This window comes from Dasypus novemcinctus, chromosome 1, assembly GCF_030445035.2.
Source record: "Dasypus novemcinctus isolate mDasNov1 chromosome 1, mDasNov1.1.hap2, whole genome shotgun sequence".
NCBI lineage: Eukaryota > Metazoa > Chordata > Mammalia > Cingulata > Dasypodidae > Dasypus > Dasypus novemcinctus.
In genome coordinates, this window is record NC_080673.1 from 65,015,938 (window position 1) to 65,043,149 (window position 27,212).

Here is a 27,212-nt window from a genome sequence, read left to right on the forward strand (position 1 = left end):
CTCAGGACCAGTCATTTTGAAAATTTTTCAGAAATTGTTTAGAATACCACCTTAAAATGACATTGAAGTGTTAAACAATAATTTGATTTGTTTTCCTTTTTAAAACCCATTACTCAAATTCTATGCTTTCATGAAAACAATAAAGGTCAAATCATATCTCAGTAAGCAATACATTGAATAGCCATATTTAAAACAATTATAAATACAATGGATTGTCTCACTATAAGAGTTCAGAGGAAAAAGTAAAGAATCAGTGAAATTGAAAATACAGCATTAGAAATTATCCAATCTGAGCAATAGAAAATAGACTGAAAAAATCTAGCATTTCCTCAAGGACTTGTGGGACTATTAAAAATACCTAAGACACATGTCCTTCAAGTCCCAGAGGAGAAAAGCAAGAAAGAGGGACTGAATGAATACACTCGGAAGAAATACTAAAAAATAGAAAAAATAGGCAAAATAAATAGACCTACAGATTCAATAAGACAAGTGAATATAAAAAAAAAAAAATCTTTAAACAATCAATGCCAAGTCACATCATAAAGAAAGTTCTGCAATCAATAAAAAAAGAAATATATATATATATTGAAAGCAACATGAGAGAAAAAAGATGCTTTACCTAGAGTGGAAAAACAATTTAAATGGCAGCAGAGTTCTCATCAGAAACCATGGAGGCCAGATGAAAATTTAGTTTGCCAAAGGGCTACTGATATAAAGTACCAAAAATGGGTTGGCTTTATAAAGGGGATTTATTTGGCTAAATCCTTTCAATTCTGACACCATGGAATGTCCACATCACAGAATCATCAGAAGTGCTTTCTCACCAAAGTTAGCTACTGTTGCTCCTATTGTCCAGTCATGTGGTGAAGCAAGATGACCACCAATTTCTGCCAAGGTCTCTTCCTTTCCCTCCAAAATCTACCATCTGCTGGAACCCAGCCGTGAGTAACCAGGCATAGTGCCTGTCTCCTCTATCAGTCTCAGCTCCTCTGCTTTCCTTCTCACGTTCAACTGGGAGCTATCAGGCATATTATTCATGTCTCCCTGGGCCTAGGCTCCTTGAGTTTGTTGGGACTTCTGTTTTCCTGTAGTTCTTTCTCTCACAGGACAGGATAAATATAATTGCCTGCTCCCTTTTCAGTGTCTGTCTCTCAGTGTCTTCGTTTATATCAGACTCACAAGAGGGCTTACACTCAACCTGATTCAAGCCCCACGACATATTCCAATCAAAAGGATCTCATACCCACAGAAATGGATTCATTCAAACATATAAACTTTCTCTTTTTTTTTGAAGGGGGGATTCATAAAACAATTTCAAACTGTCACAGAAGTGGAATAGAATTTTCGAGTGCTGAAAGGACAAAATTGCTAATAATGTATCCATGGAAAAGTCTCCCCCAGGTATAAAGGGTAAATGAAGTCATTTTCAGAAGAAGGAAAATTGAGAATATGTCACTAAAAGACCTACCTTAAAATAATGACTAAAGGATTTCTCTAGAAATAAATAAAGTTATGAAAGAAGGAATCTTGGAGCATTAGGAAAGAAGAAAGTAATGGGAGTTGCAAAAAGCAGTGAATACAGTAGATTTTTATTGTCATTTGTGTTTTCTAAATTATGATGAATGATTGATGCAATAACTCTCTGACATGGATCATGTAATAGATAAAGAAATGAAGTCACAGAACAAATTTCTTTTCCATACCTGAAAAGACAGGTGAATGCAGAGTTACAGTTCACTATGAGCAGGTGCAGCCACTGGAGCCAAAAACAGGTTGGAAAACTCAAATCATAATTAACTAATTGCTGAAGACTAAATTTGGACTAGCTGGAAAAGTAAAAACTCCTGGAAAGCCTGGTTTAGGGTGGCCCGCCACACTCTCATGGACAGTACCTCTAGTAGACCAACTAAGTTTCCATGGTGAATATCATTGAGATCTTCTGGCAGCGAGAAAAGTAACCATTTGTAAATACACCCAGAATATTCTGTTCTTCCTAGCAGACCCTTCCTTAAAAGGAAATTAATTTATCATAGCCAGACTGACATAGAAGAAGGAAAATATTCAATTCTTGCTCCCTTCACTCTTCCTGTCTAGTTTAAGGTAGTCAAAACAATACATCTTCCAACACTTGTATAAAATTATTGTTATGTACAAAAAACATTCTTCTCTGGTACAGCCACTGTGGAGGACTGTTTGACAATTCCTAAGGAAGTTGAATATAGGTTTGTCATGGGACCCAACAATACCACTACTAGGTATACACCCAGAAGAACTTAGAGCAGTGACATGAACAGACATCTGCATACTGATGTTCATAGCAGCATTATTCACGATAGTCAAAAGTTGGAAACAACCCAGGTGTCTGGCAGCTGATGAATGGCTAAACAAATTGTGGAATATATATGCATCATTTGCAGCTGCAAATGATGGAATATTATGCAGCAGTAAGAGGACATAAAGTTGTGAAACAATTGACAACATGGATGAACCTGGAGAATATTCTGTTGAGAGAGACAAGTCAGACACAAAAGGAAAAATACTGTATGACTGCCTTATTATTAACTACATATATTATGTGAAATATAAATATACTATATGAAATATGAGTATGGGTAGAATTGAATATATAAAACTATTTTTCCTTGAAGCTAAACAAATGTAAATTAATATTACACAATGTTAATATCAGACCAAAAAACAAATTATACTGAGTGAAAGGAGACCAGATCCAATGTCCTACATATTGTATGATTCCATTGATATGAAATGTAAATATAAATCAATTCATAAAGATGAAAGGTTAGTTGTTATGTAGGTCTGAGAAAGGAATGATAAGAGGTTTGGAGTCTTTCTTTCTGGAGTAATGAAATTATTCTAAAAATTTTAAGATGATGAATGTACAACATTGTGATTATTCTAAAAGACGTTGATTATACATTTTGGATTGAATAGCCAGAAACAGCAGATATGTACAGTGGAGAAAGCATAGAGAGATTGAGAGGTGAGGAATTTTCCTGTTTGTTTTTCTGTTTTTTTGTTTATTATTATTATTGAAGTAATGAAAATGCTCTAATAGTGATTCAAATGATGAATGTACAACTACGTGATTACAGCATATACCATTGATTGTGCATCTTGGATGAATTTTATGCTTATTAATATGTATCAATAAAGTTTATTTGAAAAAAGCTGTCTTCTCAAATGTCATCAATATAGAGGATCAAGTTAATTTTATTTTACTTGGGAGAAGAACAGAACATCCCAAATCTCTTTTCCAAATTCTTTGTTAGGCCTCTTGCTCTTGCTCAATATGGAGAATAAAAGACAAAAATCATCTTTATATCTTTCAGAAGATCTCACTACTCCACTAAAATGGTGACATCATACAATTAATTCCTGGTAATAAGAAGGTGATAATTAACCTGGATGGCTTAAGAGTGGAGATAAACGCCAAAAGTTTCGGAGATTTGACACATTGACAAAGTTAGAAGTGCAATGGAATGTGATGTTAGAACCTCCCCTCTAGGATAAAGGATGGATTGGTTTTCTTTTGATTACATATTTGTAAAAAAAAAAAGGCACTAATTTAATGTTGGGCCTCTTTCCGTTTTGGAGATAGCATATATCACACTTGTAAATAATGCTGCAACTATTTTATCAGGTGATTCAGAAGGGTAAGAGATTTTAGTTGTACATAGTACAAGAGAGGGTTCTGTAGCAGTTCAAGGAAACTACCCAACACTTTAAAAGCAAGCCTTCACACGTTACTAGACTATAGTAGACACAAAGCTCCTCATTTAGTCTAATCAAGTGAGTATGTGATGAAACTGACCATCAAAAATTAGGTGGGGTACAGAAGTGGCTCAAACATTTGTGCACCTACCTTGCACATGGGAGGTCCTGAGTTTGGTAACTGGTGCCTCCTAAAGAAGACAAACAATGAGCAGACACTGATCAAAAAACAACTAGCAGACATCAAGCAAAAATAAGCAGACAACAAGCAGACAAGTAAGCCAACAGGGTGGGGTGCAGAGTTGGGGATGAGGTTTTATTAGATGCACCAGTCTGTCATATTATGTAAGTGCAACTTTTGAACAAAGAAGAATCATGTATATAAAGAGGCACAAATACATTTCATAAATAATTGGTCATCTGCCATATTATTCCAATATTTTGCACTGATACCTTTCCTCATGGAATTTCCCTAGTGCCAACTGGCAAAAGAGTTAAAGCTCAGAACCAGTTAGCAAATGAATCACCTTGATGTGGTAGTGTGAGCTGAAAATAAACTATTGTTGCACTACAGTCATCCTCAGGGTGAACCTACAGATTAATAAATAATGCAGGAAGATTTTCCTAGTGTGTAGATCTGGGCACAATGTATTTGTCATTTAGGTTTATGGAAGAAAGAGTGGTCTAAGTTTCAGTTATATGTGGATTCTTTTTTTTTTTAACACAACCGTTAAAAAATGGGTTTTCCTTTTCTCCCTTTTTGTATGCAGTGCCTCTGCCTACACGACCAACAGGTGCTTAAAGAATTATTATTTAATGCCAAGTGACTTCTAAGCAAATTGTCTCACACAAAAGGTCACATAGGTGAATGACCATTGGCTCTACTGGTCACACCATATATTGAATCAGCTTGAATCTTATGACCCAGTAGAATGATAAATGACCAATTAGAACCTCACTTAAGATACTAGCTTGGAACAATACCCTGGCCAAGTTGAGATGCTATCTTTCAGAAGTAGCTGTTTTTATTGAATTAATTGCCAGTATATAGTGCTGAGTTTTCCAAAGCAGGAAATCAATGGAAATCGGTCATTCCCTGTGATGCAGTTTTCAGAAATTTAATCCCTCTCTATAAACATAAACTTAGCTGGATTGGAGATCCTGATTCTCTGGAAATAAATTTCCCCCAGCAGACAGATGAAGGTTCACTGAAACTGAAGCTCTAAAGACATCTGGCTATTTTTGGAGACTCATTCCAGAGTATCAGCAGAAAATTAAATGAAGGCAACGCTGTTTATGTAATATATCCTTATTACCATAAGCACAAGGGTGAGCTGCTACTAGAGGTTGACTTATGTATAACAACAAACACATGTTCTTAATCTTCTCTGTGCCTCTCTAGTGTGAACTATTAAAAATAGGACTTTTTAAACATGTTGTTTTTAGTTAAGGTGTAGCCAAGTGAATCAACATGGGCATTAATCCATATTAAAGGAGTTCTTATAATAAGAATCTGAAAGCCAGAAGTTGGAGAACACTACACAAGAAGAAGCTGTAAGTCAGTGGAAACTGAAAGTGCCAATGGAAGTAAAAGACATTGCCATGTTATGGGAAACAGAGATAAAAAGCAAGGAACTCCAAGGTTTTCTAAACAACTGGCACCAGAATAGTATAGATTATGTAAGCAAGCTAGTCAGCTGATATTTTGATTTTGGACTACTTTTAGCTTCAAAACTATAAGTCAATAAATTCTTTTTGTTTAAAATGACACATTATATGGTATTTGTCATAGTAGCCTGGTAATCTAAGGTGGTTTTAAACAGTGGAGAGAGGGGATTAACAGAGGCTTCTACTGGAGCTTCCTTGTTGGGTAAAGCAAACAGGCGATTGCAGAAACCAAAACCCAACAAAGAAAAGGTAAACCTTGCTCACAGTCTTTAGGGAAGAGAGCTAAACAATCCCTCATGGACTAAATAAACTGGTGATTGAATGTAAAGGAAATATGTGATAGGTGTTGGAGGTAGGATGATAATATCAATTTACATCTTTGGGGCTTGTTGCCAGAGTGGGGTCTGCAACATGTTAACCTCCTGTACTAATTGTTCTGTAGATACAGTAGTTTACCATCAACTGGAATATTTTATAATAGATAAGATTAAATGGAAGACAGAAGCAGTTCTGACTAGTTCAAATGGTGGCCTAGACTGTCTTAGATATACATTTTTCACTATCTCATACATTCTCAACCTCATTTCTGATTTATGGTAAATATTTAGGTACAAGCTTTGATTGGTTTGTCCTTATAGTAATTCATTTCAAGCATGTACCATGCATTTCTCATTTTCTTCTTAAATTTTCTGATACCAAAGCATGGTTCAATAAGGAAAGGCACTTTCTTGGCACTCGAAAGTGTGCAACCTGAATACATAGCATAGTTAACAAATACATGTAATTCAAGAAGGAATCCAATGGATAAAGTTTTTCATTTTAATTTTTTACAAGTAATTTTCAGCTGCATTTTATACAGCTTCTCAGAAAGACCCACCAAAATCAAGTGCAAATTCCCTATAGTGATAAACATGCAATATATCCAACATAATTTTCCCTCCTTCTTGATTTTCTTTCTGCAATATTATACTTGCTAAGTAGAATAAAACCTATGTTTCAGGTTGCACTTTTGGTAGAACCCAGGTTAATCAAAGAGCCATAGAACTAGAAAAGTATAAATAATATAGATAAGAACAAAACAATCTTTTGGCTGTAAGAAAACCCTTGTATTTTCACTGTATATGACAACCTCATATACTTTTGTTAAATTATGATACAAACAGTAATGGTTTGTTTTATGTGTTAACCTGGATAGTCTATAGTATAGTACCTAGTTAGGAAGTCAAATGCTCATTTAGGTGTTGCAAATGTATTTTGTAGATATGGGTAACATCTATAATCAGTTGACTTCTAGTAAAGGAGGCTGATTATCTTGATAATGTGGGTAGCCTTCATCCAATCAGTTGAAAGACTCAAAGAGAAAAAACTGAGATATCCTTGAGGGAGATGAAATTCTTCCCCAATATTAGCATAAGCTTCTACCCAGGAATTTCCAGACTGTTAGCCTGTCTTATAGATTTCAGAATTGCCAACCCCCACACATATGTAAATCAATTCCATATCTTAAGGGGTGTGTGTGTATACTGGTTCTGTTTCTCTGAAGAACCTTGACCAGTACAGATTTTGATACTGAGAGTGGTTATAGAGTAATGCTGTCTTAAGGATGGAATTTCTAAATTGATACTTTTTTTCTGGAATTGGTTCTCTAACTTGATTATATTTAATTGCACTAATGGTGCCATTTCATTGATAAAAAGAGTACTGATAGGACATGGCATTTTGGGGCAATGAAGATATGCAAAATATCATCATAATTAAATATTGCTCCTAAGCAATATAATTTCTAATTAAATCCCAAAAAAGGTAAGGTTCTAGATGAGCATATATTTGCTATCACAGAATATTTTGGTTACACTAATGAATAAAATTAGATTGTTTGGTTTATCCTACTTCACTCAAGAAAGTGGGGAAAGAAAAGGAATCACTCCATGATTCAAATTTCAGTCTCAGCTCAGGTTCCACATAAATGAATTAAAAGATTCCATATCTCTAATAAAAGAAATCCTTATTTCCTGTAGCTACTGGAATGAGATTTATAAAAATCATAACTAGAGCCTCATTCAGGAAATGGTAAATTCCAATGCAAAGTAAATTCCCAAACTCACAGAGAGTCTGCTATTAAAGTGAAGGCATTAATAAGGAATTAATGGATTGTGAAAATTAGGATGGGGACACATGAGCAGATCAAGATGAACCTAGAAATATTGAGCCTCTAAATTCTTCAGTCTTAATTGGTAGTAGAAGTAATATTTTATCCCTGTCTCAGAAATGTACATTTTTTTTTCCCAAAAGAACTTTTAATGATCTTTCCTGAAGTAGTTATCTTTGGGATATACTGATGACTTTTCTAAGAACATACCCTCCCACACCTTTTTGTTTCTAGACCTATAGCTGTACTATAGTCCAGCTTGGTGAGACACAAACTGTGACCTACAAAGAGGTGCATTACACACCAAAAGAACTGAATGATTTTTTTTTTCCCGAAGACACAGAGAGAAGCTGGAAAACATGTGAAAAATGGTTATTGAATGTATGAGATAATGGTGGCAGGAATATAAAGTTGGATCAGCCAAACTATATTGATATGGGTCCAACAAGTAGAGATTCTGGTTTCAATGTTGTAGCTTGGTGGATTGTAAAGGTTCTAGAAGTTTTTGGTTGACTTTCTGAAACATGGGCCAAAATGTAGACTATGTTGAATGAACCTGAAATATCAGAAATGCCCTGGTATTATATAGAGGAAGTTATCCAGAGGCTTAGGGAGATTGGAATGTTAGAGTGGATTTATCCTGTAAGACCTGCTCACTTACCATGCAAGGATCAACTAGGAACACTTTTCACCATGACTATAAAAATAAATTTGTGAGGGTAGTTCCAAAATTCCTTAAGATGTCTGTGACTGCTCTTTTCTGTAGGTAGAAATTACAGTGGGAACTGTTAACACAGAACTAGTATATTTAAATGCAATTGTATAATGGGATCCTAGGGCAGTAAGAGTCACGTGGTGACACTTAATCCCTAAAACAAGGTGGGCGTGTTTACTTCACTGGACAGTAACGTAAAAACATTATTCCGAACAGTATAATTCACAAAGACGTGTGATATTCGTTAGTGTCTCTAAAAAATAAATATATTGGCAGTCTATAAAATTTTTATTTGATGGATATAAGAAATAAAGTTCTAGATAAAATGAACAGAAATCCAAATTGAATCACCAAAATAAAGAGTCATGTCCTCTCAATCAATTCCCAGATATGAGTCGTTTACAGACTCAGAATCCCTTGAATGAAGGTGAGTATGGGTCAACTTGAGAAAGGACCCCCCTTCATAGCCAAAGTTTTACACTGCTACATTTTTCCAGTGTAAAACTTTCTCCAAGTAACCCAAAAGGGGTTCTCTACAGGTGACTGTGCATTGGGAAATAGAAAATGATCAAGCTACTTTTAGGATTACTTCACACTGGTTGTACATTGCCACTATTTCCATGAGACCCACAATGTTACTGTGGCCCAACAATCAGAATAGGGACTGATGGAGGTCAGGTGATCAATGGAGTTTTAGCTCAGATCTATCTCACAAGGGACCCAACATGTCTAGATTTCTCTGGTCCAGAATGTATAATTGGAAATAGATATGCTTAGCAGCTGGCAGATATCCTCAGCATTTGGTACCTTGACCTGTGCAGTGAGAGCTATTATGGTAGGAAATGCCAAGTGTAAGTCACTAGAACTGCCTCTACCTAGGAAAATACTAAACTCAAAGCAAAACTGCACTCCTGTAGGAAATAATGATTATTACCATCAACAAGGACTTGACAGTTTTAGGGAGATGATTCTCACCACATCTCATTCAACATGTCTATTTACCTTATATGGTAAGCAGATTGATCTTGTAGAATGATAGAGGATTATCATCAACTAAACCAGGTGGTAACTCCAACTTCAGTTTATGTTCCACATATGGTTTCATTGCTGGAATAGAATAACTCATTACCTGGTACATGGTATGCAGCTATTGATATATATCAAATGTTTTTTTCTTGGCACTTGTTAGTAAAAACTACTGGAAGAGAGCTGTTTTCAGATGGCAAGGCCAGCAATACACCTTTTCTATCCTACACTATGGGGATGTTAAATTTCCACATATGTAATAAATTTTGTCCACAAGGACCTTGATCACCTTACCTTTCACTAAACATCACACTGGTCTATTATATTGATGATATTGTGATGATTGGATGTAGTGAACAAGAAATAGTATCTACTCTGAACTTATTTTTTAAGTCATTCAGATTCTGAAGGCAGGAAATAATCCAATAGAAATTCAAAGACCTTACACCTCAGTAAAATTTCTCGGAGTCCAATGATTTGAAATACATCAAGGTATTTCTTCTAAGATAAAGGATAATGTGTTGCATCTTGTCCCTCTCACAAAAAGGAGCACAACTCCTAGGATTCTTCTGCATTTTACATGCAAAATTTTCTCATGTAGGTGAGCTACACTGGCTCATTTATAAGTAACCCAAAAGCTGCTAGTTTTCATTGTGTTAAGAACAAGGGAAGGGTCTGCAACAAGACCAGGATGCCATGTAAGTTCTTCTGCCACTAGAAGAATATGACCCAGCAGATCCAAGTAAGTGTAGCAGATTCAAGCATCAGTTTGCAATAGAGCTACTGTTTGTAGCTTTTAGGAGGCAGCAATAGATGAATCACAGCAAAGACTCTCATGATCTAGGAGCAAAGACTACATCTTTTGTGGATAACTACTCTCCTTATGAAAAATAGCCTTGAGTTTGCTACTGGACCTTAGAAGAATCTGACACTTAACCATTATTACATGTGACCTGAACTGCCCATCACGAATCAGAACACAAAGCTGGGAGTGCATAGAAGACTCCATTTTCAAACGGCAGTGTTATACTTATGAGATTGGGTTGGTGGAAGTTGTGGAGGAAGTAAGTTGCATGGACCCCACTCCTGCTATATTACTTTCTCTTTCCTTTTCCATTCTGAACCCATAATCTCATGAGGAGTTCCTTATGATCATTTGACTAAGAAACAGGAAACTCAGGCCTGTTTGACACAAGGTTTACACGATATTCAGGTTCCACTCAAAAGAGAGCAGCTGTAGGATGTTAGTTCCTTTCTGGAAATTTTCTAAAGAAAAATGGTGAAGGAAACCCTCTAGGTGAGCAGAACTTTAAACAGTGTAGATGGTTATGGCCAGAGGTATGAATATATACCAGCTCAAATGCTGGAACCAATTTTTATGGATGGTCAGATTTGGGAGAAACATGACTGAAAATTATTGATTAGGATATCTGGGGAAAAGGTATGTGGATAGCCTTTATATACTTGGGAAAAAAATGAATACATTTGTTTCACATGAGCATACTCACCAAAAGGTGAGTGCAGAAAGGAACATTTCAGTAGTCAAGAGGAAATTATGTCACATTCTGTGGATACCAGTCAGTCTCTTTTCTAAGTCACTCCTGTCATTACAAAACAGACTCATGAACAACATGGCTATGGTAACTTGTTGGCAGTTTTACTTGAACTCAACAATGTGGATTTCTATTTGCCAAGACTTATCTGATTATAGTTACTGATGAGAGCCTTATCTGCCAGCAGCAGTGACCAATATTGAGTTCCTGAGATGGCATCATTCTTTGTGGGGGTTAGTAAGTTACCAGGTGCACATGAAAGGTCTGGTAATATTATTACTATGTAGGCAAGGATGAAGCTTTACCACTATGAGGAGATTGTGGTTTATGACACCATATATACATTATTTCCTCTCTGGGGAGAGTTATTAATCTTTAACTTATGTCTGGGTCATGTAGGTGTCTTCATATCTGGGCTTAGGGGAAACCTGGGTCCCAGATCTCCACAGTATGGATTTCCTTCCCTGAATGTGAAGCTTCCATCAAAACTACCATCCATGGACATACAGAATGTCTTGCACATCATTATGGTCTTCCACACAGTATTGCTTCTGGTCAAGGAACTCACTTCAGAGCAAGTGAAGTGTAGTACATGATTCATGAAATTCACTGGTCTTATTAGGTTTCTTATTACCCTAAAGCAGATAGCTTGATAGAATGGGGAAATGACCTCCAAAGTCTAAGTTATAGTGTCAGCTAGGTGATGATATCTTACAGGGCTAGGACAGTGCTCTTCACAAGACTGTGCATGCTCTAAATAAATGTTCAATATATTGTGCTTTATCTCTAGTAGTTAGCATTCATGATCCAAGAATAATGGATTGAAGTAGGAGTGAGACCAGTCACTATTACTTCTACGGAAAACTTTTCTTACTGTCCCTACAACCTCATGCTCTGATGGTCTAAGGTGTTAGTTCCAAAAGGAATAATGCTTCCACCAGGAGATACAACAAAGATTCCATCAAACTTGAAAACTGCCAACCAGTCACTCTAGTTTTCTCATACTTCTGAATCACGAGAAAAAGGAAAATTTTGGGGGAGCAGATATGGCTCATGTTGAGTAACTGCTTCCCACATGGGAAACAAAAGAACAGGCAACAAGCAAAGCAAAAGCAAAAAAAAAACCAAAAAACCTCAGGAGAGCTTATGTGGCTCAGAGGTTGAATGCCAGCTTCCCACGGACAACGTACTGGATCAATCGCCTGGGTGCCTCAAAACAGAAAAAGTAATTTTGGCTGCAACTGCTCAGTGAAGGAAGTGGAATACAAGGTGTTAGCACAAACAGATTACAACATCCCATTTCAAGCAGGACTACTAATGGCCCAGACTGTTCATGAATGAATCATTGGATCACCCCAGAAGACAAAAGATCATGGCAAGTTGAGATACTTTTTGAGTGTAATGGGAATATGCAATGGATAGTAAAGGAAGTTAGCTATGAATATCAGCTATGACCACATAACAAGTTGAAGATGTATAGATAACAATTGTTATGAGTATTATTCTTTTTTTTTAAATGAATGTGTTTACAAATATGCACACATGCACATACATGGCAAATATATTTGTTCTCTTCCCTCTCTTATCCCATTATCATATGATAGAAATTTTATTAACTTTACAAGATAGTACTTTAGTTTTTTGGGAGATCTAGTTGGTTTAACTATATGTGTATGGGTAACAAGTGACAAGAGGTAGACTACTATGATTAGCTTTTTCGTTAACCTAACTAGGCTAGAGTACTGTCATTTAATCAATCACTCTTGTAGGTGTGGCTGTCAATGTATTTTGTAGATGTTATTTACATCAATGAATGGTTGATCTAAAGGATATTACCTTGAGGTTGCTCTCTTCTAATCAGTTTAAAGGCCTTAAGAGCAAAAACTGTGGCTTCCTGAGAAAAGTGAAGTTCTTCATCAAAACTGTAACATCAACCCCTAACTGAAAGTTTACAATTTATTGGTCTTCCCAAAAGATTTCATACTTGCTCTGCACTATAATCACATAAACTAATTCTTTGAAACAAATTTCTTAAGGTAAACATCCTGACAATAAATAGGAGAACTCTGATCTTTTATAAGCATTAAACTGTTCAACAGTTTTTCCGCAACTCTTTTGCCAAATATGGGAGATTTATATTAATTCATCAACATTTAGTAGGATTTTTAAAAATATCAAGTAAAAGGTCCTAGACAAGGGGACTTCTAAACTACTTCTTTAAGATTTCATGTATTTCCTGTATCATCATGTATTTTTAATATTCTGGAGAAAATAAACTAAAGGTGAATGATTTTTAAATCGATAGAAAAATAAAGCAAAAGCCAAAATGAAAGCAAATAAACACAAAATTGAAACTAGGACAAACTTAATCACCACTACCTAAGTCTTAACATATGAGCTACTGAAATGTTTGATAACTTATTTTGCTTTAATAAATTCAATGAAGCTAAATGACATATTTTCTTTCACTAATGAAAATCAGAGTGGGCTTTGGGGAAGACGGCAGAATTAAAAGGTCTACAACTCAGTCTTTACACCAAAACAACTATTTTTTTTAAACATAACGAACTTTATTTTTAAGGAGGTTTGGATTAAAGAAAAGTTACATTGAATTATAAGGAATTACTATAAAGACCAACCACTCCTCTTCCCACATCTTCTTCTATTATTAACATCATACAATTGTGTGGTACATTTGTTACAACTGATGAATAAATACTGAAGCATTTTTGCTAACAAGTTTACATCATGGTTTATTAACACTTAACTCCAATGACCTAAAAATTCCATATGTTCTGCCTATTATTCCCTTCCATCCCTCAGAATTGCTGTTAATGCTACCTTTATAACAGTGTTATATTTTCTTCCATTACTACACTGGGTGGTTCTTGAGAAGCAGAATCTTACTTTGTCCATGGCGACATTCTCCCCTAATGTTTGTTCATTGAGATTTTTTGTTCACGCTGCCTCAGATTGAAAGGGGGCTTAGATCTTTTGGGGTAGACAAAAGGAATTGTTTTGCTTTGCAGGTGCAGTTTCTCTGATATTTATAATGGTGAGTCTGACGGACTGGAGAGTCAGTGTTGGTTAGAACTCTTCTGAAATTCAGGGCTCAACCTGCATATGAACAGACCAAAGATTTAAGTTTCTGAGATGTATATTTAATGGGTATAGTACAAATAAAAGGAGAATAATCATTTATAGGGAAATTATAAATGAGTCAAACTTTGTTATATTGGAGAAATAATTTGTTATATGTGTTAAGGTAAGGACCACCGACAGGGTGCTGATTTCAAGGGATTGTGTGCTTTGCCTACTGTGTCTGGATGTTCTAGAGCCCTCAGGAGCACCCTATTTAAGGCTTTGTTCACAGTGGCAGTTAGATAGAACTGCCCAAAATATGTGTATCAACTCTGGAATGAGCTCCTGACACATTTTGAAATTTCTTTGCCATGAAATCTCTTTTGTGTTTGAAGCGTCCCCCTTTTGGTCAAGGTTTTCTTCCAAATACATTCTTGGTTGGTGCTTAATATAATTTCCTTGGTACCAGAATTCTCAGACCTGGGAGTCATGTCCCATGATGGGGATGAAGGTAGTACATTTATTCCCTGAGTTTGACTTATAGAGAGGCCATATTTGAGTAAAAAGTAGGTTTTCAGGAAGTAACTTTAGGCCATAGTTATTTTTAGTTAAGTTTCAATTATATGTGCATAACATTCATAGTTACTTGCATTAATATTTAAGACAGCATATTGTCTCTTTCTTTTATTAGGCAATGCTTACATACTCAAGAGATACTTGCCCCTCCATTTGAGAACGTACCAGTACTGTCCAGGATGGGAGTTTAATATTTTGTTGTTCATTGTGTGGATCTTCACTCACTGAGGTACCACCCAATGACAAGATGATCACATTCATATTCCTCTCACCCTCACACTCCAACACTATCAACTCTCCTCACATCCCTGTACCACCATCACCCCTATCCACTGCCAAACCAACCCCTTCCACCTTAAAATAGGTTTTGTCTGGATTGAGTATTGGCTCTCCATTTTCTACTTCCTTTCTCTCTCCTGGTAGCCTATTTTCCAGACTCTATCTCTGTGAGTTTGTTCAATATGCTTAGGTTATATCAGTGAGGTCATGCAATAGGTGTTCTTTAGTGACTGGCTTACTTCACTCAACATAAGGTGTTTGACATTCATCTATGTTGTTGCATGTGTCAAAATGTCATTCCTTCTTACAACTAATATTCTGTTGTATGTATATAGCACATTTTACTTATCCATTCATCTGTTCATGGGCACTTGGTGCCCATGATTAAGCTAATGTGTCAACTTGGCCGGGTAATGGTGAACAGTTATTTGGTCAAGCAAGAATAGGGCTAATTGTAATATAAGGACATTTCATGGACTTTAAGCAATCATGACTTGAATGCATAGATGGCTGATTACATCTACAATCAAGCAAGGAAGTTGCCTTCAGCAATGAGTGACATCTTATCCAAATAGTTGAAGATAAAAGAGGAAGTAATTTCAGCATTTAGAAAGAGAATTTCCAGTTCTACTTCAGACACCCAAAATCTTCTGGGAACTCATCAAGGACCTTCATTGGTGTCCCTCATTTTCAGCCTGCCCTGTGGAATTTGGATGTGGGCATCCCCAAAGTTGCATGAGATAATTTTATAAAATCTCATACTATTTACAGATATCTCCTGGTGGTTCTGTTTCACTTTAGAAACAAGAATAATACAACTTGGTAATGAGAGTGGTTCTTGAGAAGCAAAATCTTAAAAATGAGATTTCTAAAGTGATTCTGTGACTTTTTCAATTGTCTTCCTATTTAATTGGACTGAAGGGCACTAGTGCATCTCTTTCCAATAATCAAGAGGCCGCTGGCAGTCTATGGCAGGAGTTGGCAATGGAGTTATGCAAAATATCACAACTGGATTCATCTACTTCCATGCTTATAAGAATCAAGGATTTGGGTGTGAGTGTTTTCAAATTTTCTTTATTTACTAAAATTCTTTTTATATTTAAAAATTATATCTCTCATACATGGATATATATAAACAAAAAGGGTAAACATTGTGAACGCACAAAACAAACATACATATCATCATATAATGTTTCTACATATCACCTTATCACCATCTTGCATTGTGTTAAATGTTTCTTAATTTGATTCTACAATTCCTGATATTTATTTTTTATTTTATTTCTTAATTATCTTTAAATTAATAGATCATACAAAAAACTACATTAAAAAACATAAGATGTTCCCATATACCCCACTCCCCACCCCATCATTTTTAATTGTTTTTTTTTTTGAAGATACATATATCACAAAGAATGTTACATTTGGAGTTAAAAATACAATGATTTTGGCTGACTGTCCCTAAATCACTGGATAAATTACAAAAGAAAGGGCTGGGGTAAAGGCTTTAAACTTGAAACTTAAATGATGCACGAATGATGAGAAAATTTCTGTGTGCTCTGAAAGAAAATCTTGTTTCATGCAGCCACAGACTTGAGACCTCTGACAACCAGACTAAGAATCTCATTGTATGAGTAGGAGAGTTACAATGGAAACTAAAATATCATCCTCTCAGAATATTTGCTGTGAAAGTGAGGGCATTGTTTGGAAAGGAGTAGAAACCTAAAGATTTGGATGGAGACATAATTGTTAGATGATATCCGTCGGGACATTGGAACCCTAAATTCTGCTGAGATTTTCCCAGATAAACCTTTGATGGTCTGCCCTGTGGAGAAAATACAATGTCAAGCTTGTATCACCCAGTGTTCAACCTGCCTCAGGGAGTGTGGATCTCCTACCAGATCCTGAGGTCTGTTCTACCCAAACTCCAGCCTTACTGCCTAACCATAACCCTGCCCTAAGGATATTGCCTTCCAATCCCTGCCTAAAGAGACAAATCGTGTCTCACCAGATGAAAATGCAGAGGAATGCCCTCCTGAGGTCAGTAGCTTGCAAGACATTTCTAATTTCTCTCTTTACATCCACTCCCCCCCCCCCCCACACACACACACTCTTCTCTTTGGGACTTACATAATATACTAAAATCAAAACAAATCCCCAAAGGTGAAGTGTAAAGTGTGACCCATGAGTAAATAAACTAGACTCTAAAAGAACTGCATGAGTTTTCCAATGTATATACACAGGAATCAGGGAAACATGTCTGGGAATGGATATTAAGTGTATGCAATAAAGGCAAGAGGAATATAAAGTTGGATCAGGCTGAATTTACTGATATGTGTCTTCTAAGCAGATATTCTGTATTCATAGCTGTAGCTCAAGGCACTGGAATGAATTCTACAAATTGTTCTGGTGGATGGCTGAAACATGGACAAAAACGATAGCCAAGAATATCTGAGGATGAGATGTCCAATTTACCTGGGCTACAGTAGAAGTTCCAAAGTTTTTGAGAGATTGGAATGCTAGAATGGATTCACTATTTAAGAATGTCCAGAGGGCACACCTTCAACCAGGACTGTGAGGAATAAATTTGTAAGACTAACTTTATCTTCCCAGAAGAGGTTTATGGTTGTTTTCCTTTGTAGTCTAGAATTTACTATGGGAATTGCTGTCATGGAACGAGAATCTTTAAACACTAGGACATGATTGGATTACAGGCTGGTAGAAACCAAGTAGCAGCAGTTAAACACCAAAGATAAAGTGGAAATGGCTACCTCAAAGAAAGGCAGATTCAAAGGAGCAAGAGTCTGAGTCATGAGTTATAGAGCTATGGCATTTGCTAACAGATCATGGATCACCTATTATAGAAGTGAAATAGATGGGCAGCCAGCTAAATTCCTACTTAAGCTGTATAAGCAGAAGTGTTCTAGGTTAAGTGAATAAAGCCCTAACTTGAATTACTCAATTCCCATGGCTTGAGACAATTTATTGACCCAGGGCCCCTTGAATGAGGGGAAGACGAAGGTCCCCTTGAGGAAGGATCTTATACACTGCCAAAATTTTATACTGTTAACCTTACCCCCTGCTTTCTCCAAAGAGACCTACAGCCTTTAACCAGGTAACTGTGCACTAGGGAAAAGGAAATGATAAGACATTTCAGGGACCCTTAGACACTAGCTTGAATGTGGCATTAATTTCAGGAGACCCAAAACATCACTGTAGTCTACCAGTCAGAGAAGGGTCTTAATAAGGTCAGGTGACTGATGAAGTTTTAGCTCAGGTTCATCTAACAGTGAAACCAGTGTGTCCCCTGACAAATTTGGTGGTTATTTCTCCAGTTACAGAATGCATAATTGGAATAGACAAATTCAGTAACTGGCAGAATCCCATATTGGATCCCTTGCTTGTGGAGTCAGGACTGTTAGGGTAGAAAAGAGCAAGTGGAAGACACTAGACCTACTCCTACCTACCAAAATAATAAATCAAAAGCATTCCAGCAATCAAAAGCATTCCAGATTCCTGGAATGATTGCAGAGATCAGTGCCACCATCAAGAAATGAAGGATTCAGGGGTGGTAATTACCACAACATTCCCACTCAAATCTCTTATTTGGCCTGTGAAAACAGATGGATCTTGGAGGTTGACAACAGATTATCATAAATTCAACTAGGTGGTAACTCCAGTTGCAACTACTGTCCCAGGTATAATATCATTTCTTGAGCTAACTGACACATCCCCTGGTACCTGGTATGCAGCTACTGATCTGTCAAATCTTTTTTTTTCTAATTGCCATTAGTAAAGACCACCAGAAGCAGTTTGTTTTCAGCTGGCAAGGCCAGCAATAGACCTTCACTCTCCTGCCTCAGGGGTATATCAACTCCCAAGCTCTATGTCATAATATTGTGTGCAGGGATCTTGATCATCTCTTTCCCATAAGACATCACAATATATTGATGGCATCACATTGATTGGAGCTATTGAGCAAGAAGTAGCAGTGACACTAGACATATTAGTAAGGCATTTATGTTAGAGATGATGGGAGATAAATCGAACAAAAATGCAGGGTGGGCCTTTCCATCTTGGTGAAATTTCTGGGTGCCCAGTGGTGTGGGGCATGCCAAAAAATCCCTTCTAAAGTGAAGGATAAGCTGTTGCATCCAGCCCCTCCTATGACCAAAAAAAGAGGTACAATGTTTAATTGGTCTCTTTGGATTTTGAAGGCAACACATTCCTCATTTGGGTGTGCTACTCTGGTCCATTTACTGAGTGACCAGAAAAACGACCAGTTTTTAGTGGAGACTGAAACAAGAGGAGACTCAGTGACAGGTCCAGACTGCTGTGCAAGCTGCACTGCCAATTGGGCCTTATGATCATGCAGACCCAATGGTGCTGCAACTGTCAGTGGCAAATAGAGATGTCATCTGGAGACTTTGTTAGGCCCCTATAGAAGAATCACAATACAGACCCTTAGCATTTTGGATCAAAGCCCTGCCATTCTCTGCAGATAACTATTCTCCTTTTGAGAAACAGATTTGGCCTGCTGCTGGGCCATAGTAGAGACTGAATGCTTAGCCATGTGCCACCACCAATTTACCATGAGTCCCAAGTTGCCTATAATTAGTTTGGTATTGTCTGAACCACCAAACCATAAAGTTGGGCATGCAAAACAGCACTCCAGCACAAAGTGGCAGTGGTATATACAAGAAATGGCCAGAGGTGTGTTTGTACTCTACTTCATGGGCTGTTTTCAATGGGTTGGATGGATGGTCAGGAACTTGAAAGAAACATGACTGGAAAATTGAACAGAGTTGTGGGGAAGAAATATGTGGGTAAACCTTTCTGAGTGGGCAAAATCATGAAAATATTTGTGTCCAGTGGGAATGCTCACCAGAGGGTGACTTCAAAAGGGGAAGATTTTAATAATCTAATGGATAAGTAGACCTGCTCTGTGGCTAGTCCTCAGTCTCTTTCCCCAGCCATTCTTGCCTTTGCCCAATGAGCTCATAAACAAATTGACCACTGTTGTACGGATGGAGGTTATGCTCAGCAATTTGTGCTTTCCTGCTCCCAAAGGCTGACTTGACTACAGCCATTGCTGAGCGCCCAATCTGCCAGCAGCAGAGACCCAAATTCAGCCTCTCACATGGAGCCATTCCAGAGGCAATCAGCCTGCTACCTGGTGGCAGGTTGACTACAATGGACCACTTCCATCTAAGAATGGGCAGTGATTTGTTCTATCTTGAAAAGACACATACTCCATATATGGGTTTGCCTTCCCTGCATGCAATGCTTCTTCCAAAACTACCAATCATGGATTTATCAAATGTCTTCTCCACCAACATATCATTCCATACAGCAATTCTTCTGATCAAGGAACCCACTTCACAGCAAATGATGAGTGGGAATGGGAACATGCTCTTGGAATGCACTAGTCTTACCATATTCCTCACCATTCTGAAGCAGCTGGACTGATAGAACAGTGGAATGGCCTTTTGAAGACTCAGGCACCAACTAGATGGCAATAATTTGCAGGACTGTGGCTATGTTTTCCAGGAGGATGTATATGCTCTAAATCAGAATCCACTCTATGGTGCTATTTCTAACATAGAATTCATTAGTCAAAGAATAAAGAGGTGGAAACTAGTGTGGCACTACTCATTATTATCCCTAGTAATCCACTAAGAAAGTTTTCACTTCCTATCCCTGCAAACTTAAGCTCTGTTGGTCTACAGGCTTTAGTCCCAAAAGGAGGAGTATTTCCATTAGGGAACACAACAATGATTCCATTGAACTGGAAGTTAAAACTGCCACCTGACTATTTTGGGCTCCTTGTTCCTCTGAATCAACAGGCAAAGAAAAGAATTACTGTACTATCAGGTGACTGATCTTACTACAAATATAATAATACAGGAGATCCTCTAGGACATCTCTTAGCATTACAATGCCCTGTGTCTTAAGTAAATGGAAAATTGCAACAACCCAATCCAAATCAATGATACAGAATCTTCAGGAATAAAGGTTTGAGCCACCTCAATAGGCAAAGAGCCATGGCCATCTGAGGTGCTTAGTGAGGATAAAGGGAATATGGAATGGTTGGTGGAATAAGGTAGTGATAAATACCAACTTTGAACACATGGCCAGTTATAGAAATGAAGACTGTAATGTCATGAGTATTTCTTCCTAGCTTTGTTATGAATATGATTGTACATGAACATAAAACTAATATCTTTGTTTTCTTCCTTAACTTTTCCCCTTAACATATGACACAAGTTGTATTAGTTTCACGTTGTAATATTTAAGGATGTCAAGCTTAAGAGGGAATATTATCAAAGGACTTGTACCCTCTTCTGGAGGGAATTAGTACAGTTCCATCTGTATGAAGGGCAGCTGAATATTTTTAGGTGGAAATATATATGTGTATGTGTGTGTTATTATTTTTATTTAGATACTAAGTATAGTTTAAGGTGATGTGTATGACTGCCAAGTTTACAAGGGGTGGACTGTGATTATTAAGCTAATGTGCCAACTTGGACAGGTAATAGTGACCAGTTATTTGGTCAAGAAAACACTGGGCTAATTGTAATATGAGGACATTTCATAGACTTTAACCAACCATAAGTTGATTGCATAGATGCCTGATTACATCTACAATCAACCAAGGAGACTAATGTCACCAGTGAGTGATGTCTTACTCAATCAATTGAAGGCCTCCAAAGGGAAAGTAATTTCAGTATCCAGAGAGAGAATTGCCAGCTCTTCTTCAGACAGTCAAGGTCTCCTGGGAACTCTTTCTTCTTTTTTCTTTGTTAGTCTAGCTAAAGGTTTTTCAATTTTATTAATCTTCTCAAAGAACTAGCTTTTGGTTTTGTTAATTCTTTCTAACGCTTCTTTAATTCTTAATTTCATTTCACCATTAGTTTGACCTGCAAGCAATGCTAAAGGGAATACTTCAGACTGAAATGAAGGACACTAAACAGTGATTCAAAGTAGCATAAAAAATAAAATCCTGTAATAAATGTAATCATTAGGGTAATTTTATTATGTTGTATTATTTGTTATGTTACTCCAATTCATAGTTCCTAAAGGTGCTAAAATGCAATTGCATAAAAAGTCAAGATAAATCTGAGTTTTTGGACATACAATATAAATAACGTACATGGTAACAAGTACAAAAAAAATGGTGGAGGGGCAGAGGGGTCTAAAAATGTATATGTGCCTGCTATTGAAGTTTAGTTGGTTTCAAACATATAATTGCTATATATTTAGGATGTTAAATTGTAACCCTATGGTAATCATAAGGAAAACAGATGAAATATATATCCAGATAGAAATGAGAAGTCACTCAATATGGTACTAAACAAAAAGCAAATAAATTTAAAAGTAGGCTTTAAAAGAAGTGAGGAACAAAAATGGTATTATAAAACTTACAAAGGTTAAATAGCAAAATGGCATAAGAAAATTTGGTACCATCAATAGTAACTTTAAATGTAAATATACTAAACTCTTCCCTGAAGAGGCAGAGATTGGCAGAATGGATTAAAAAAGCAAGACCTAACCATATGCTGTCTGCAAAAGACTCACTTTAAAGTTAAAAATACAGAGAGATCAGTTAGATTCTGAAGCCCAAGTAGCTGCCATTACTGAGCCCTTGGTCTCAGGCAGGTTAAAGGGAAGGGGGAGGGATGTGGCCACCACTAGTGCCAGGGAGGTATGGTGGGTTATCAGGTTGCAGGATCCACAGGATTTGAGGTTTGGGAGCGTGTATTGGTGTCTAGGTGAGTTTGCTGAAGGTATGCAGGACTGGGTGAGCTCAAAGGGAAGAAAAGCAAGCAGAGAGTGGAAGAGGAGGCAGCAGTGTTGGTAGTGCCAGGAATGTCACTGCCTCTGCCACCACCAGGACTGCTGCCCTTGAGGAAGAGATTGTGGAGACTGACTGTGTTAAGAAGAAGATTCATATGATCTTGAAGACCTTTCTGCACTGAAATGAGGGAAATACAAAGAACTAAATGCAATTCTGAAATTCAGGATCTGTGTTTTGAAATGATTTTATTTTCAGAATAAGTATATTTGGTTATCTTTATGAACGTAAAATATGAGAAGAGAGTTATGATGGCAAAAACAAAGAGCCTCATCAGCTCCCATTCTATATTTTGAGTATAGTTGGACTCTGACTGTAAAAGATAAAGTTAACTCTGGGATTGGAAAATCTTGTTTGTGCAATAAATTTATATACTAAAAATCAGATGAACATTTTCCAGAGGATATTTCTGTGATTAGCGCTATAGCTTTGTAGGATAAGTAGTAAAGAATGATCACTTTTTATACTGGGGTTATGTCAGTAACACAAACTGGTGAAAATAGAATAGAATGTAAAATTCTTGTCATTGAACAGAGTTTGTTGATGTCCAAACTTTCTTGCCTCATCCGAGTATGAATTTGCAACCATATATAAAATGTGCAGCTGCCTTTAAATTGCAGTCAGCAGAAAAACTAATGTATATATGCACTGATCAACTAGGCTTAGAGCAAGACTTTGAACTGCAGCAAATGGCTGAAGGGAAGCTCAATGTAAATAGATTTTTATTGTGCATTGATGTAAGGCAAGGATACTATAGGAAGTTTGATGACCAACTTAAATTTCTGAATAACTTTTCTGTCCAGCAATTAAAATAATATATTTTTTCAAAATCCTGTATTAATAGCAGTAACTAAATGTGATGAATATGTGAGAAAAATAACCTTGTAGTGGAAACATCAGTTCACTCTAATTTCAACTTTGAATTATGTTTCACTGCACTGGTACAAATGCTGGATAAAACTCATGGCAAGCCTAAAATCATTCCCTATCTGAATGTTTATAAAACACAGAGACAGCTTGTTTTCACAGCAACAGATAAGTTTGAAAAATTTGTGTAGACTCTAAGAGATTATCATTCAACTTGGAAAACTATTAGCAATAAATTAAAAAATCTTCCTGATTGTGAAGAATACATCAATTTACACGTAAAAAGAAAGGTCAGAAATACATTCTCAAAACATATAGAGCAACTTAAACAGGAACATATAAGGAAAAGGAGATAAGAACATATAATTACGTTACTAAGAGTGTTTAGTATTCCTTTGCCAAATCTAAGACAGACTGAACATTTAAATTGGTCAGAAACTTTCTTGTTAATGAAAGAGAGTAGATTCCCAGTTAGGTTTTGTGGTGCTAGGGAAAACTCCTTGGGATGAAACCAATTATTTAAACAAAGTTAATGATGCTCAGATTCTATTTTACCTCCTATGCACTTTAGAAGCTGGAAAAGTCTATCATAACCATGTACAACATTTAATAATTAAGAGTAGGATAGAGATGAAGGAAAAATTCAAAAATACTTCAGAAAAAAATCTGTTCACTTCACCTGGAGTGGGAGGAATGTATGTGCCTTGTTATGGAGAATGAATCTTTCAAATTTATCACTGAGGCTAAAGCAAAGAGGTGTATGGTAGGCATCAGTGAGAAGTAGTAGAAAAAGCAAAAGAATAGTTTCAGAAAACGCATTTTGAACATTCTGAACTTTTTTATGATTTAGATCTTAATGCAACACCTACTTCAGATAAAATGAGTGAGATTCATAGTTCTGAGTAAAGAATTTAGATATAAAGGTTTAAGAAACTTGCACCTGATAGCAAGTAGGGTTTGTTTATCACCCTACTAAAGTAACATGTCTTAGTGGCCAAAATTGCACAGACATTAAAGTAGAACAGTTATTTCCCAGTAGTCTTTCCAGTTGGATCGTGGCTTTTAGGGGTGTATCATGATAGTACAAAAATAGATAAAGTTTACCTTTTCATTTTAAGAGAAGATGGCTTGTCCAAGAACTAGCAAATGAGAAAAGGACACTGTCCCCAGATGATAATTATGCCTTAGATGGGAAAATTATGAAATAGATCATTAGCCAGTTGATGCTAAATCACCTTATGTTTTGAGTCTCTTGTAGACTGCTGTATTTAAACCACATGGGTGCTTCTGTTTTAATTTCATTAAGTCACTGAATTTTATTGGGAGATTTATTGAACGAACAAGAACTGATGCTTCTCATATCAGAAAAGATAAATATATACCTAATTTTCAATTTATAATACTTCCATGGTTAATCAGAGAGATTCCATTAGTGAGAATCTATCAAATCTCAGGCACCAATAGCAGCAATTGGCAAACATGTTACAGTGTACTTTTTTAGATGTATCTGCTGGTACTTATCTTCATAAATTTAATGTAACCCAAATAAAGTACCCTCTAAGAGGAGTGTTGGAATCAGTTAAACACAATTTAGATGTGGTGAGTCCCAGTTCCCAACCAATAAGGATGTACCAGAAGCTGACTTGAAAATTGTCATGTGTGCCATGTGTGAATCTTATTCTTTCACCCTTCTTTGATTCTCATTCTTTCAGGACTGCTCAAGCTAAACAGAATAAGTCCTTAGTGCTTAATAAAATCATTGGTGAAAAAGGAAGTGAATACAGATCACAATATTATCTTATTCCTCAATTAGAGTAAGGAAAGATGAACTGGTTCATGGGTATAATTTACTCTGTCAAACAGAAGCATGAATGGAAATGCTTTGAGCATTTCTTTCTGAAGTTCAGGACATCATTCCTCTACAGCTGGTAGAAGTTACTGATGGCCAAGAAGATTTTTTTTTTTTATATGAGGCCATCAAGGAATGAATGACTTAAGATGAACACATAGCAACTGAGATCACTGTAAAATTTACTGCATTGTATTCTTTATTTCAGTATTATTGGCAAACTAAGGTATTTTTTTTTAATTTTTTTATTTTTTATTGACTTTGTAATAATATTACATTAAAAATATATATGTGAGGTCCCATTCAACCCCACCCCCCCACCCCCCCTCTCCCCCCCCAACAACACTCGTTCCCATCATCATGACACATCCATTGGATTTGGTAAGTACATCTTTGGGCACCTCTGCACCTCATATACATTGGTTCACATCATGGCCCATACGCTCCTCTATTCCATCATGTAGGCCCTGTGAGGATTTAATCTGTTTTTCAGTGATGTGTTAGAGAAAAAATATGATAGAAAACTTCCATTTATCTGATAATACAAAGGAATCAACACATCAGAGTGAAGATAATTTTCTACTATCTACTATATTATCATAATGTTATTCAGATTATGACACCAGCACCACCTCCTCATAGTCCACTTGGGGATGATGTACAGTTACTTCCAATACTGAGTGATATTTCTACATATAGACTAGATTTTGAAGGAAAACAATATCCTATTCATGGCTCTCCAAACTGTCATGATCATAAACACAACCATAAAGTCCCTCTACCTATTAAACCTAACCAGTTGCACCTTAAACAAATGTGAAGATACTAAATCTGAACCATTTAAAGACAATTAAAGCTTGTGTTTGTAAAACTCTAAGGAAACAGATTTCTAGGATGCCTTTGGCACATCCAAAAGACACAGATCTCTCTGAAAACTGTGCAGAATCAATTAACACAATTTTTAAGCATAAGGACTACTCTGATGAGATTAATGTTGTCCAAGATGATAGTCAAAATCACATTATCAGAATTTGAATCTCATTTGTAAGTAACACCCAAGGAAATGAAGAAAATGGATTTTCTGATAGAACCTCAAAAGGTAATGGGAAACAATGGCCTTCAAAATACAAATATAAGTCTAAAACCTTGTTTAGTAGAGCCAAGTCATACTATAAGAGAACATAATTCAGACACAAGTGTTGGTGAGGCTTTCACTACTTACAAAACAAAAAGAAAAGGAAGACACCATAGAAGTGAAGAAGATCCACTTCTTTCTCCAGTTGAAACTTGGAAAGATGATACTGATAATCCTGAAATCATTTCAGACTAGAAATTAGATGATAAGGAAATAAGAAGAAAATTCAAAAGTAAAAGATGATAAAAAACTGAAAAAGAAAACTAAGAACTTCAATCCACCAACAAGTAGAAATTTGGAAATTAATTGCTTTAGAATGCCCCTTCAGCATCTGCTTTATGAGGAAAAGCCTATACCATTATTTGTTGAAGAATGAGTGGAATTTATTGAAGATACAGGATTATGTACTGAAGGACTCTAACATGTTCGTGGGACTAAAACTAATCAAGACAACATTCAAAAGCTGTTTGATCAAGGTCATGATTTCAATCTGATATCATTGAAAGTAATAGTAAATGCTGTAGTTGGAGCTCTTCTTTCTTTGCAACTCTGCCAGATCTTTTAATTCTGTGTTCTTTACATCCAGTGCTATTGGAAGCAACAAAAATCACAGATAAAATAGAACATCTTCATGCACTGAAAGAAACTTGAGAAATTCCATCCTGTAAACTATGATGTATTCGGATATGTAATAACACATGTAAACAGGGTTTTCAGCAAAATAAAG

The 27,212-nt window shown here is 36.4% G+C and overlaps 1 pseudogene; it reads left to right on the top strand.

Annotated features, from left to right (window-relative positions):
- Positions 1-8,654: 8,654 nt before the first annotated feature.
- Positions 8,655-26,728, top strand: LOC101440762 (rho GTPase-activating protein 5-like; annotated as a pseudogene).
- The last annotated feature ends 484 nt before the right edge of the window (positions 26,729-27,212 follow it).